The sequence below is a fragment of the Python bivittatus genome, unplaced genomic scaffold, assembly GCF_059951505.1.
Source record: "Python bivittatus isolate LINGU-HERP-01145 unplaced genomic scaffold, Pbiv_v1 ctg000700_np1212, whole genome shotgun sequence".
In the NCBI taxonomy this organism is placed as follows: domain Eukaryota; kingdom Metazoa; phylum Chordata; class Lepidosauria; order Squamata; family Pythonidae; genus Python; species Python bivittatus.
In genome coordinates this window covers 70,393,646-70,409,383 of record NW_028277098.1, presented here as the reverse complement: position 1 = coordinate 70,409,383, position 15,738 = coordinate 70,393,646, and positions in this window count along the sequence as shown.

The following is a 15,738-nucleotide window of genomic DNA, read 5'->3' as shown; positions in this document are numbered from 1 at the left end:
TTATTTTAAAATGATGCATTATAGGCTCTGGCATTATTTTTGACTGCTGACTTTAAACTGACTTTTGCTTTATTTTCTAAACTGTTTTCACAATTTAATCCAGGGCTTTTGCCCTAAAAGGACATTTAAATCTATACATGTATATATATATATACATAATATTATATGATATACACATAACCTTCCATTCACCCTGCCCCCATGCCTCTCTTTTTGGAGTTTTGGAGGGAAAGCAGATACTGTACAAATGTTTCTGCCTATTGTGCTGGTGCTGGGAAAGAGAACGTACACACACACATTGAAAAATGTTGCAATGAAAATCACTCACAAAACAAAAATTTCCAACTTAGCAGGGAGTAGAAAACATGAAGCAAATTCATTTTCATTTCCTGCAGGAAACAACGCTTATATTCAGCTTTAAATTCTGTTTATAGAAATACGGGATCATACAAAATAGAAAACTAGAGTGCAGGGTAAGGCTGTCATGATTCAACAGAAGTACCAAACACCAAACACTGACCTTTCAGTTTTCTACTAAAACAGGTGACAAGGCAGTTGCAGCACCTTTCATCCAAACCTCCCTCCTCACCCTCCACACAGGTACAGATCTCTAGGTATAGTTCATAAAGGTACAATGCAGGGACAGGAACTTGAAAGGCGTCTTCAGAAGGAGCCCTGGCTGTTGTTTCTTCTACTTTTACAGGAAGTCTGAAGCACTTTGTTCCATGTCCAGGAGGGGTATCTGAGGGTATGGTCAAAAAAGTCAAGATAGTGGCTGCAATGATGCCTTTGAAGCTCTGCCTGGTTTCTAGGTGCATCACACACAAAATGCATATAAAAAAAAAGTTTGATTCACACAATTGTAGCCAACACCTTGACTTTTTTGACCACACCTTGCAGACATCCATGCATGCAATGAAAAGACTATGAGAAGAAAAACATTAGAATACTTTCTTCCTTCCTAGAAATGCTTTTTTAAAGGGATCAGAATATAAATTTTGTTTTCCTGAGAAACTCTACTTTCCTTTTTTCAAGAAGGTTTCTAGCCATTATGTTGTGATAAATAAAATAAAATCTGAAGCTCTAACGAGTTGTTGTAAAGAGTTAGAAATACAGGAGCATAATGCTGTCACAACATATTCAGTGGGTATAAGACTTCTTTACTCTCTATAGCTCTCTGCTTACTTCCTACTTCTGATACCTTTTCACCCACTCCCAAGCCTATATTCTTCCATTATATAATCCTACCTAAGTAATTCTGACATATACTACTATATGTATTTTGTTGAAATTTCAGAAATGCTTGTACCTGAAATCCAGATGTTATTTTACATTCTTCACAATTATATCCTACTTCTATTTAAAATTATCCAAAGTAGCTTACAAACCAGAAAAATTAATAATTTATCCAAAATGAATTATAAATGAGTAATGACTGAATAATAAGCTGAGTTATAAATAATAACTGATTCCTAAAACTGAATGATGTCAAATTCTGTTAATAATAGTTTTCCATTAATATTTCTTGTGAGGGGCAACCCCAGCAAAGAATTGCAACTATTTTCTTTTTGTGTTTGTAAGTGCAATTAACTGAATACTGGAAGGAAAAACAAAAGTTTTGGCACCGTTTGCTCTCAAGTAATATAATGGAGGCTAGATTTCTAATAAGAACAATAACCACAAATCCTCCATGTATTTGCTATTGAGCACGGTTTGCACTTTGCAAAACTCAAAAATGCCTTTTTACACTCTGGGACTGAAAAATTACTCCTCACATTACAAATATAAGTATAAATAATGTGACCTCCATAGCTCTCCTAAGCCACACTTTCTGCTGAACTGGAACATTTCTGTGATGTGGCCTAGAAGTTGTGTGTTGGGGTTTTATCTGTGGTACTCCTGCCAAAAAGTGGATTATCTGTGTTCACATCCATTTACCATACTGAGATTCTAAGAGTTCAGACAACAAACTGGATCCCATCCCTCTGAACCTGATTTGAGACAGATGCCTGCACTTGTGCCCATGTGTGGTGCTGGCCTGCTGCTGCTCAGTGGTGGATCGGCTTCTGCAGTGACTGTTCTGAGGAATTTTTACATTCTCCTCTTCTCCTACAAAAACAAACTTACCCCAAGAGAGGGAGATGTGTTTATGACCATTTCTGGATGACTGCCATAGAGAAGACTTATTCTAAGAAAACTCTAAAAAGAGAGAGTATCAAATATATGCATTTCTCTGTCAAAGCATTCATCTGTTTGTCATTTGCTCTGCTAAAACAGTTGAAGAGAAACGATAATGCAGTCTAGACACTAAATTCATAGCAGGATTCTTAAAAAGCTTCCTACCTTGTTGACTCCACCTATAACACATCATCTGCTCAATGCGTTCATCTGTATTATAAATCCTCCATATTCCTCTGTGGCATGTGACAACCAGGTGCACCCCTATATTAGTCTCCATCTACATGGTATGAAACTCAAGAGAATGGTTCAAAAGTTAACATAAAACACACTGGGTTTGGGAGATAGCATGAGCAGAAGTAACAACTCCACAGTTCAGAAGCTTCATAGGGCATATATAGATTGCAGCTTTCTCCATAGTTAAGACTGATATAGTAAAGCTCAAGCTCCAGCTTTCATGAGGACTTTTTCCTGTCTTCCCCTCTCTCCCCCTCCCCCTCCACTTCATCCTAACTTAAATCCTGTATTGATTTAACCATCAATGCATCTGATGAAATGAGCTGTAGCTCACAAAAGCTAATGCCTTAGTCAGAAAAGGTATTACCAGAGTCCTGATTTTTGGCTTCCATAGCCAGACAATTCTCCTTCTACAATGTCTGTAATGTAATATGCATCCGTAACCCTAAAATAAAATAAAAATATATTTGATGGCCTGAAATGTTTATAGGAAATGTACTATAACCTATAGACTCTAACGCTCTCTCTCTCTCTCACTCGCTCTCTCTCTCTCTCTCTCCACATACACACAAACACACAATCCATGTTCCTCCTGCTTTAACTGAAGTTGAGGTTCTGCCTTGGTTTCAGAATCCATGCTGTCAGAGAGTTAGCTAAAGTATAAAGAAAAAAAGTTAAAGTAGTGGGAAGTATCAGATTCTTGAGTGGTGTCCAGCTGGAATTGGACAAAAATAGAAAGATTCTCACTGCAAATTTGCCACTGGAATGAAGGACTTGTTTTTTCATGTCTTCACTGAAGTTCTCTTGATATAAAGGGAGATGCAGAAGAGGAACTACTGGGAAAGGAAGATTTTCTTGTTCCCAGAGATGAGGTTAAGGCCAGCACTAAGTAGCTGGTATGGAACAGCACATAGCTCACTTGATAGAACCCACCAAAACTTGGCAGGATAGATCAATTTGCCATCAACAATATCAAAATGTTTTCTTCCAGTCGATCCAGTGATTGTAAGTAGACTTCAGCATTCCAAAATATTGCAAAGAAAATTTGAAATGTTTCAAGTGATCTCCCTCTAAGAATAGCTGGTATTAGATGATTTGCAAGCAATATATGGGAATGCACAAATATTATTCATGCACAGAATCAACAAATTATACTGGTTTTTAACATCAAAGAATATGTTCAAAATATTTAAAAATCTGTTACAACATAATCTTCACTAGAGGAAACTTCTAGAACACAGAAGAATTGGGGAAGGAAGTGACAACCCTTTTCTGACACTGGATTGAGAATAGAGGAGATTAAATACTCATTTGTTTATTCCACTACAGAAATAATTTCCAGTTTAATAGTTCTTACAAATGCTTCAATAATATAGTTGCTGGATGGGATCCAGATTGCCTATTCTGTAAATAGCATGCATCAAATATTGCAGAAGAATGAATCCTAAAACCCGCTCTTGGCTCTCTTCCTCCAGAAAAGTGCAGATTAACTAAATTATAGTCTGAGTCCAATCTGCTGAGTTGGATAGAGCCTGCAATGTCATATTTAGCATTAGCTTTTCTTTATTTCCCAAAACAGTGCATCACCAACTTATCTCAGAGTATCCTAAATTCATCAGATTCCTTCTCTACCTTGAAATATGAAATAAGATCCAAAGAAAAGCGAATGATATGAAGTGTCCCCTGAGCTTTCCTATAAATTTCCATTAGTAGCCCTTCATAGCTCAATCCCTGCTTGCTTTTTTTGAAGGCATTTAACATTATTGATTGTGATTCATAATTGATGATAAAATGTCTAATCCATTAGTTCATCTGCTATTGTTTTCCATCTTTTCACATTCTTTTTCAATACAATACCAGACAATATTTTCATATACACATTATAAAGCAATATTCATTAATATACTGTAAATCTATAGATTACCAAACATCTGGTATATCATAAAATGTATCTGTCACAAATATTATTTATTTATTTATTTATTTATTTATTTATTTATTTATTTATTTTTATTACTAAATTTGTATATGCTGCCTGACTCCCAGTGACTTAATAAAAAATCTTTCCCATTGCCAGTTACATTTCATAAATATAATTTCTATTAATTTATCCATTTCTCTCACTGTAGCATGAAGGTATTTTCCAGAAGTTATTGTCACAAAACAATCAGTTAATGATCTTAGTATAGGATATAGGATTAAAAGTTCACTGGGAAGTCAACCTAAATCCCATCATTGGGAGGGGGAAAGGCTGATTCCAGGGTAATTCAATCTCCAGCATAAACAATGAATGGCCATTAAATAATCTGCATGAGTTAGAAGAGTGATCATATCTTGTAAGTAGCAGTTGTAAGCAAGAGGCATGGTTTGGGGTCATATACATTTAGTATAATCAACCTATAAAATCCTACCCAGGCCTAAGCAGTTCCTTCTCAAGGTAGACCCAGGGTCCTCCCTTACAGATGGAAGGTAAGATTTCATCAATAAAAACTATTTTTCTTCTTATTTAAGTGGGATTGTAGCTTGGACTCTCTCAAACTCGGTGGGAATCTTTTGCAGTACAACAAAGCAAAAGCAAAGTTAAGCTAAGTTTAAGTTAAAGCAAAGTTAAGCAAAAGCAAAGTTAAGCAAAGCAGCAGAGAGAAAGAGAGCCAGTGAGGACACATCCTATGCAATGAACACCTTTTACCCACTATGTATTATACTATCCAGACGGTTTCCTTTCCCTAGGTTGATACACCGAGAAGCAACATTTCCTTAAATAAATCTATAATACACAATAGATAACTAGATTTCCAATTTTTATACAACTAATGGATTCCAATTTATCATTTACACAGAATATAAAAACTGCTTTTAAAAACTGAACAACATTACCAAAAAATCCAACAAAATCCAACAAGTTTTCAACAACCTCTATTATGAAAAAGGTATTACTTCCCCCCAAAATTTTATTTTAGCATAACAGCAATCAGCTTAAAATCAAATGTTATATAATATAATTTCCAACACTAAGATGACATTGATTTCTATACTTTTTATCAGCAGGTCTTTGGGGTATGATTTCATCTACCCATAACTTTCTGAACTACATTCCAATCGTTTCCTATTTTGTGATTCATATTCATTTTATAACTGCTTTTCAGCTAAGATGCAGTGTGTATAAACAAACCTTACGGCTATAGCCCTGTGCTAGTAAATTTACCAATGATTCCATGTATGCATATTATAATGAACTGCATGTTCAGGTGAGAGATGAACTAGTTGTGAACAGCTGATGAGATTTCATGGAACCATTAGAATACAAGTTAAAGGCAGACTTACATTTGATTTCTGAACTGCTGACCTGAAATACGTTGGATGTCATTTCAAAGCCTCTTTCAGCTTATTCACAGTGAATAAGTGAATATAGTCCTTCATCAAATGCTAAACACCCATTGCAGAAATACATTATGTTGACATGTAACCCCAAAGGCCTGTTTCAGTCATATACACACAGTCCTTTTTTCTTAAGGAATACTTTTGGAATGTGGGTTCAACACAGACAAACCAGCTTTGCTTCGATTCAAAACATTATTGTACCTTATAAAAGTCTCACATCTGGCAGCTTCTTCCATTCTTGTACAAACTATTTCCATTGTACAAATTCTTGAGGCATTGCGTGTGGCTGTCATATCATCATGATGCACCTTGTGAATTGGATCAGGAATCTAGAGTTTCACATAATGCAGAGATTATATTGCAGCAACTGAATCATACTCTCCTCTGGCACAATATTACATTGTCATCTATCTCACACTGTCTACACTGGGATTTTTAGTATGCTATCTATTCCTGGTTTACATCAGGAACACAAACTATGGGAAAAAATCTTTCCCTCTTGCTGTTAAAAAAACATGGTGTATTTCAGATATCTAAATAATTAAACTTTAGAACCTGTGTTTTGTAGAAAGTAGCAAAGTACAATTGATTTAATTGTTTTAAAAAGGGTAACTGTTACTTTATAACAGAAGTAAAAGCCTTACATGTTCTTTACAGAAAGAGTTGAAGTGAATTTATAGGATATGCAATTTATAAGTCTGAGATCTTCTCTTATTGTAGCAGCTATTGTAATTTTCAGGTTAATTGCCAGGCAGGATGACTACCCATTTGACAGCTTGAATGTAGAATCCAGACTAAATTGTGGAACCATAACTGCAGTGAAAATAATCTTTATGAACTGTGATGTGTACAATAAGAAACAGGGGCAACTGAAGATGTCTCTCCTCGGGAAAACAGGAGGGGGTACTTTATATTTACACACATGATGTACGTGGAACAAGGAGAAAGTTGAATAATGCAAGAGGTATTGATCTTACTTATACTGTATATGCTCTGGTAATCTCTAGGTTAGATCACTACAGTGTGTTCAAATGAGCCTGCCCTTGAATAATTTTTGGAATTAGAGCTAGTGCATATATAATTATTAAAGGTTAACTACCATCTGGCTATAATGATCAGATTATGCTAGTTAAATACCAACTTTGTTGGTTCCTAATCATTTCTGATTCCAGTTCAAAGTACTATTTTTTGCCTGGAATGGGGGGAAACTGTCTCTCTACATACATGCCCTGATATTTTAGGAGGGTAGCCACCAGACAGAGGGCCTTCTCAGCTGTAGAGCCCCAGCTGTAGAAATATCTACCCAAAGATAGTTGCCTGGCACAGCATAATTTCAGTAGCAGACAAAGCACTAAAAACCAAAAAACCCTTACACTATTAAAATGCAATTTTAATTTTTAAAATCTGTTTTATGTTGCTTTGTCACTTTGTGAACTTTTAATTTATTATGCTTTGTTTGCATAGTTATCCTTCCCTGAAAATACAGTTGAAAGACAGTTAAATAAACACATAAAATTAACACGAACTACAGTCCCACAGTCACCTGAGTATTATGTACTTGTAAACTAAAAATTGTAATAAAATTAAAATGAGGGGTAAAAAGTATTTGTATGTTGCCCAAATAAATGTTATTGGGCAAATGAAAAATATAATTTAAAAAACACTATGAATGCTAGCAAATTATAGTATTATGATAAACTATATACCCTAATCAGTGTTCCATAGGTTCCATATTTATTCATTTATTTATTTATACAAATGTTTGTGTGACACTCCATTCAGAGACACTGGGCAGTACACAAATGTTATTAAATTTACAAATCAAAAACCCAACCCCAGCAAAATAGCCTGGCAAAAACAAAACAAAAATCCAACAACTATAAATAAAACCCATAGCTGCAGCAGCATTGTCTTTCCATTATTATGAAGATATCCCACATTTCACCTAAAGCTAAACTGTGAAGGAGCGTATCTGTTCTTTCCCTGTTGTATTTCAGTCTACAGTCTTTTAGAGAAGAGATGGACTTGTTTGTGATCACCACAGAATTCTGTAAGACTCTACATGCAGTATAAAATTTATACTAGAAATGATGGATAATAATAGTAATGTTATCTCTCAAGCAAAGCATGAGAAAATCTGAAATCTGACAAAAAATTAGCAGCAAAATAAAAATGATTAATAACATTAAAAGATATTTCAGCCCTAAAACATCTATTGCTCACCTTTTTAACTAAGTAAGATCAGAAACATGGCATTTCAGCAATGGAGGGGAAAAGAGAATGCCCTAAGACCACTGAATTCAAAAGACCTAAATTTCTAAAAAAGTTCAAGAAGTAAGTGATCTTGAATCAGCCAAGGCATGATTCCTGAGAAGCACATGTATCAAAAGCAAGCAATTTTGCCCATCCTTCTTCATCCCTTCTCCCATCCCAACAGAAATCCTTCTTACCTTAGGTGACACAAGCCTGTGAAGTTTACTAGTTAGCAGATGACTAACTGCTTCCTAGCCTAGCTTACTTTTCTAGGAAGACATTCTTCATGTCGCTTCTAAGATTGTCATTGAAACTTTACCTCTGTAAAATATGAAATGAGTATCAGGTCTTGGTTCTGGCATATTTGGGAATTTCAAGGTTAGCTCAAACAGTGCCAGTGACTAATGAAATTGTTGTACTCCTTACTTAAAACACAACTGTGTGGCTGTGTATTGCATGATATACTCAGCCAGGTAATTTAAAGTCTGTACATATGATTCACATCTGAACTTTGGAAAAAATATAGTTATAGCACAGCACATAAACCACATAAGGTACCCAAATTTAGTTGATGGGTGACTTACTATACCTTGGGCTCTTTTTTGTTTGGACTAGGAAGAGAAGGTTTCATTGAAGTTAACGTGAAATGTGCTTCCCTACCCACATTGGTTGGTCCTCTTTTTCTTTTGAACTATTCACCTAATCCTCATGGGAACATAGGGATATGCAGTGTTCCTATCCAGTCATCTTGGATTTATTTTTATATATACATTTTTAAAAATTTCCAAATTAGGAAGTGATTGCTTCAAAAGTGTCTTTGATATCAGTCAAGATGGATGTACCCAATATAATATATAATATAATCAATATAATCAAATCAGTCCTTGTTTTATTCAGTTATCTGACACTGAATCACCATGTAAGAGGGTTACATAGTGCTATGTAAGAGGTGCTACAGTAGTACCATGTAAGCACACCTTTGAATGCACATTTATTCCGTTCATTTTCATGTGATTTGGAAACAATTATTTCTACTATGATGTTCCTAGTCTTCTTTTCCAGTTTCCTTTCTTTTCCCTAAAATAACTCTATGAGTGCTTTTGAACTACATAATAGTACCATAAGTAACAATCAATCTGGCTGTATACATGAATCAGGTTTCAACTTCATGATCCCTAGAGGAAGCAGAAAGTCTGGGTATATGGAGAAAGTACTATGGATACATCTTTTGAGTTCCAAAGCAAGAACTTACACATTGGTCCTAGAGCTCCATGGAATAATAAACAGGGCTTATTCTTCTTACTAAGGCAGGTGATGTACCAGCAACAACTGAGAATTTATCATCTTTCTTAACCAAGATATTTCACTTCATCAGTCAAAATGATATCTTCAGAAAAATCCTCCAGATTGCTCAGACCAAGCAGAAGAATGGCTTTCAGTCAATCTAAATATATACTACACAAGATCCAAGCTTCCAGCAATCTGGCTATGAAACAGATTTCATTAAGTTCAGATTTCATTAAGTTCAAAGTTTAATGTATTGCATGTACTCTTATTTTCAGCAGATGCATGTACTCTTCTTTTCACCTCTCCCTGCAGCTTGCTTTGCTTTTCTGATAGCACATGCCCAAATGAGTTCATAGCATAAAACAAACTTCCCAGATATATCCTTGCCAATTTAAACAAACTGTCTAGCTCCATTTCTGATCTAAGCAAGCTCCATCTAGGGCTCTGTCCACATGGGAGCTTACCAAGCAGACAGTTCATCACTGAGAAGTAATTTTGAGAAATAGTACCATAAATAGGAAGTATAGTAGGCCTCCATGAGAACTGTACTACCTGTGTGACCTCTGAGACAACCTGGTCTGCTAGCAGTTGTAAGAACAGGAATTGGTACAGCAGGCAAGTGATTTGTGACAAGTGGCATGAATCAAATTATTTGAAGACAAAACATCCAAGAAATCTCCTCTATATGGGTCAGAGTTTAAAAGATTTTCAGAAGAAAAACATTTGGAATGGAGAAGGTACTTGAAAAGTATAAGAAGGGAAAGCTAATGCATTGCTTAAACTTGTAGACAACCCAGAGACAGAAGGAGTCAGATGAAAGGAAGACCCAGTGCAAAAGAGAGTATAGGAATAAGAAATTATTGACATCATAAAACTCAGAGCCATAAAAAGAACACATTGATCAGAGAACTCTTTAAAATAGTTTTATGAAAACAAATCCAAAACAATGTTAACAAAGATAGCGAGAGAGTTCAAAGTATCTAAAATAAACAAATGTTTTTATTGGGTCTTTATAATCTTATAAACCACACCGAATGAAGAATTGAATGAGATATGGACCTAATTCATATCTTGTAAGAGTGGTATGGGAGATACCTTGCTATGATTCTGTCCTACACCAATTCAAACCATCTGTACAGATAATGAAGAGAGAAATGATGTGGTTTCTTCCCATATGACTATCAATTACAATAGAAGAATCAAAAATTAATTTTCTCTTATATCAATACATATTTTTAAACGGATTGTTTGGTTTGCACAGTTCACTAAGTCATAAACCATATTGTCAGACTTCAAGTCAGGCAAAACTACAGTAGTTTATAAATCACTATGTGATATTACATAAACTAAGCCAAACCACATTAAGGTTTAGTATAATCTGTGAATCCAGTTGTTTACTTGCTGCTTCTCTTTGCCCTGGTTTATTACAGACAGTACTGTCAACAAGGTCAGCCCTTCTTTTAGTTTAGTGCCTAGAGTAAGTATCCAGCAATTCATCCCTTGATTTGGTTTTGCTCCCAAAAGGATCAGGAAGAAGTATGTACTATTTAAATTTACACACATGTGCATATACATAGTATATGCAGTATTTTAAATAGATTAACTTCTGGATATGCACTTATAGCAGAAAAGAGGACATGGATTTTCATATGAATTTTTGTGAACTTCCATAAACATGGAATGGAATCCAAAAGCTATATAAACATCCCTACAATATTTTGTCTCGTGAATTAAATACTTCTGCTAACTTCCCAGTTCCCTCTACAGCTCCATTTAATGCATCAGTTGCCATTCTGGAGATTTCTCTAAAACTCTAGAGTGGCTTTGGAGAAGGAAGTAAAAATAAGGGGCTTAAAAAAAATGGTGTACATACAGGGTTGAGTTCCATCCTGCAGCAGTGTAGTTAAGCCGGTAGGATGGAAGGATATCTCAAATCTCCCCTTCTAGAAATCTTCTGGTTCTTCATACCCTCACTCTGACCTACTGCTTTGATAGTGCCTGCTACCACCACCCAGCTTCCAAGATTGCCTCCCCTGTGTATAAGAAATAGGACACCCAGAACCTGTGCTGCCTTAACCTGGTGATTAAAAAAGTAAAAGGGAAATAATTCCTAGACCATAATATCCTGGCCATATAGCATAGAATTGTCTAACTAAAGGTTTCTGCCATTAATGTGTGCTTTTAATCCTTAATAATTTTGCTTATATCATATCATATCATATCATATTATATTATATTATATTATATTATATTATATTATATTATATTATATTATATTATATTAGTCACTTCAGTACTCACAAGAATAAAAAGACAAGGTACCAATTGAATGAGTAAATGAATGAATTTGAAGAACAAAGAGTCAGGATGCAAAAATGGGCCTTTTCAGCAATAATACCATAATTAGGAAACTTCTTGCCCCATGAGTAGGGCTATGTTCCTTCTTGTGCATGCTTATTTGTTTAACTGACTCTTTTAAAATGCATTCATTCATTCATTTTCTATCCTACTATTCCTTTAGGAGCTGGAGATAGTATGCATAGCACTTCTACTCCACTGTTTTCCACAAGTGGTTAGGTTGGGCTGAAAGATATTGACTGGCACAAAGTCACCCAATGTTATGTCCTGCAGCAGCAACTATAACGTTCAGCCAGTGCATCAGTCCAAATCTGGAAACTACAATATCTGTATCTATTAGGATGAAACAGAATCATAGTCCAGAGAAGCAGGAGTGGGGTCTAGTAAACTAGAGTTTACTAGACTCAGTGTAATGCAGCAACAACATAGAGAACAGAAGAGGCTGAAACAAATATTTTCACTAGAGCACTATTTTCAAGGCCCCTGTAGATGGCCCATCTGATGACTGCTAACATGAAGGCAGCCATCTCTCCCAAGGTGCTTTCCCCCTTAGCCTTGAGCAATGCTGCTCCTCCAGCCTTTCTTCTAGTCCTCTAGCCTTGAGCTCTGCTGTTTCTGCAGGGTGGGGCTGCTTCTGGCTCATTTGCTGTGACTCAGGATTGGGGATCTGAACTGATGTATTTCTGGAAGATGCAGGACTCTGGACTGTTTTCCCTCCTCCCTCTCTGAACTTGGCAGTTCAACAGGAACTGTATCTTTGACTTCAGATTTCTTTCCTCATAGGGGGAGGAGGAGATATCCAGCAGAATTCTGGTAATGATGTTCTGTGAGCTTCCAAAACTGCAGATGAAATTGGATTAGAATCTTCCTGGTCCTAATCTAGTATCTTATCCACTACTGTATACTATACTGCTTTCAAATAAAACAGAGGGATAGCTTTGCAGCTCCCTAATACATGTTTTGCTGTTTTCCCAAAGATAAGCAGACAAGAGAACACAGCATGAACTTCAGAAATGGAGGGTGTGGCTGGGTGTGGGCTAGATGCCAATTTTTGCATACTCCTGTTGGTTAGCAGGAGGACGTTGACAGTTCATGCAATATTCTTGACTTTTCAGAGAATGAAAGCAGGAACAGTGAGGAAGGGACCTCTGGTCTCTCTTCCAGCTACTTTCCAATTGGTTGGAAGGAGGCAGCAAAGTTTGCCTTTCATGTACTTCGGTGATACAATGAAAGCCACCATTGGGGCACACTTTCTCTGCTCAGCCTGATTGCTTTGCTCAGCCAAAAAACTCCCCTACACCTTCAGGCAGAAATTTGTAGTTCCTGTGGGAGGACCCATTGCCTTTTCGGTGTAGAGTTCCTCTCAAAATCCTCATAAAGTCTCTAACGTCAGAGATTCACAATCCTAATTAGACTGCAAAATTATCTAGAGGAGATGTTCTTGGACTGATGGCTTACTCTGTTTTTAGTTTGACGAACAATTAGCAAGACCATCAGATTGTTTCTTGGCTATCATTATCATTTTCCTCTTTACTTTGGGAAAGAAGGGAAATTTCATATTCAGGTATTACAAAAGGCCCTTCAGATTTTTAACCTATAGCTTGACATTTTTTGAATACATTTGCAAGGATTCCATTTTCTGGTAATTTTTGGCAAAAGTTGATTTTTTAAAAATAAGAAAAATATTATAGAAGGCCTTCAATTACTAATTAGATTTGTTTTTATCAGCTCTTGAGTTGTACATCTGTGAATAGAAAAAACAAAAACAGAACACTTTGTTCAGATAGTCGATTTCAGGTCTTCCACAAAGGAAAGTATTGCATTTTCATATAACTGGATTATTATATTCATTTAAAAATCATAACCAAAAGGAATCAAAAATATAAATACAGATTGTTAACTAGGTATGAATTTGTAGACTAACAAAAACAGGGTTCTAGAATACATTTTCCTTACCTGAAGTACAGAGATGCATAGTTCTTCCTTCTTATATTCTGTTCCCTGCTGCTTTTACAGTCTGCTTCTATAGACTGAAATAACAGCATTGAAAAGGTTTACAGAAAGCTAATATAGCAATCTGAGCAGGTTATTACTTGTAAGCTTCTTTTAAGTCCAGTCTCCCTTTTTATGGTTGTTTGTATCCCCATTCTTGCTCTAGGTTTGACAGCACATTTCTTAAGCTGCCCCAGAATGGAGGGGTGGGTGGGTTGGAGGGTGGAATACCAAAAAGAAAGAAAGAAAGAAAGAAAGAAAGAAAGAAAGAAAGAAAGAAAGAAAGAAAGAAAGAAAGAAAGAAAGAAAGAAAGAAAGAAAGAAAGAAAATAGCAGTTCTGGTGTTTATACTAGAATTCTCTGTTTCAAATATTTAGGTGATATACTGTATTTCCACAGTGCAATCTCATTTTGGGTAAAGATGACTAAGATCTTGAAACCATACAAACTTCCCAGAGTTGCTCTTTGAGTAAGATGGGCGGTGACTAAATTTGAAATATAAATAAATAAAAATAAATTGGAGAAAATATGATGGATTATAGCTCTCCCCAGAACTTCACACTAATTCCACCAGAAGCACCAGGTTTCCATGCCACTGTTTTTCATCATGAACCCATGATACAAAGCATGTGTTTGCTCTATACAATCTAGTTTGAGTCTGAAATATCAGCTTTTGCTTATTGAAAGTATTCCAGCATCTTTCACATACTCTTCGGCCAAGAGTAATTAGTGGAAAAAAAGCCATGCAATCAGGAAGGCAGTTTAGGTCCTGACCAAGACATTTTGTATCCTGTGCAGTTAACAGTAAAGGAAATCTCCTTCAAGTTGAGTTTGATCCTAGTAACATCATCTTTTCTTGGCAATAGTACAAATGTATGGATTCTTCCTGGGTGTTTTTTTACTTCCCAGTCTGCCCTACAAACGTGGTATTTTCTGGTGATTTCCCAAGCATATAGCAAGCTGAACCTGCCATTATCCAAGTCTAGATAATGACTCACCACATCAACAATTACTCTGACATGTGAAAAAGAAAACTCACATTTGCCTTCTTCCCTGGTAGTGAAAATTCAACAATAATGAAGTTAATACCTAACAATCAACTAACATTAAAAAAAAAACTGATTTCATTCTGCCTAATGATATCTGGTTTTATCAACATGCACAGAAGCTGCAGCCCTCTCTTACTTATATATTTTTAAAAATCTATATATTGACATTCTTAAAAGAAAGAAACCCTTCCAGGATGTCCCAGTTCCTTGTACAGTGATAAAAGAAGATGTGCACCAGAAGTGTTTTTTAAAGTAAAACAAAACAAACAAAAAAACCCTCATAAGTCCATATAAACCAGCCAAGCCTTTTATTTTTAAAGAACACCCAGTACAGTCTAGTTTTAAAAAAAAAAAAAACATGGCAAACATATATAACTCTGTCCTTCATAACTCAATTAACCTTTTAATTGAATCTACCTCGGTTAACCTTAAAAAAATGCTGCACCAAATGCTTAGTTATCCACAAAGAAGACAGATGTAGACAGAATCCATTACTGCTGGCATACTATGACATGACTTTATTATGTAAAGTGTTTGCTATGAATATCAAAGGGTATTGAAAAGTTTTAAGTTACACAATATGTTTCAAAGGAATTTGCTTTCTTTGGAACACAGATGTCCCATAAAAAGACATGATCTGTATTACACTGCACTGCCTGTGATTTTCAGGCACTGCAATGCATGTCCTGGAGTAAACCCAACTTTTCCCAAATCAAATTGGTTTAAATTTTTCCTGAGTTTGCACAGTACATTTTGGAAACATTATTGCAGCTATGTGCCATTAACTTACTCTTGGATTTCTTTTGTTCTTCTAATCTTTGCCATAATTAAGGTCTCCTGGAAATTCCACTTGTCTGGGCTCTTTTCCACAGACTACTTCTCCACATTTATTCTAATATTAACCATGCTGTTCCCACTTCATTTATTGCCTAGTTTTGCCTGCTTTTAAATATTGCCTGTTATATTTTTAAGCTGCAAAATACCCTAAGTTTTTGTGGTGGAT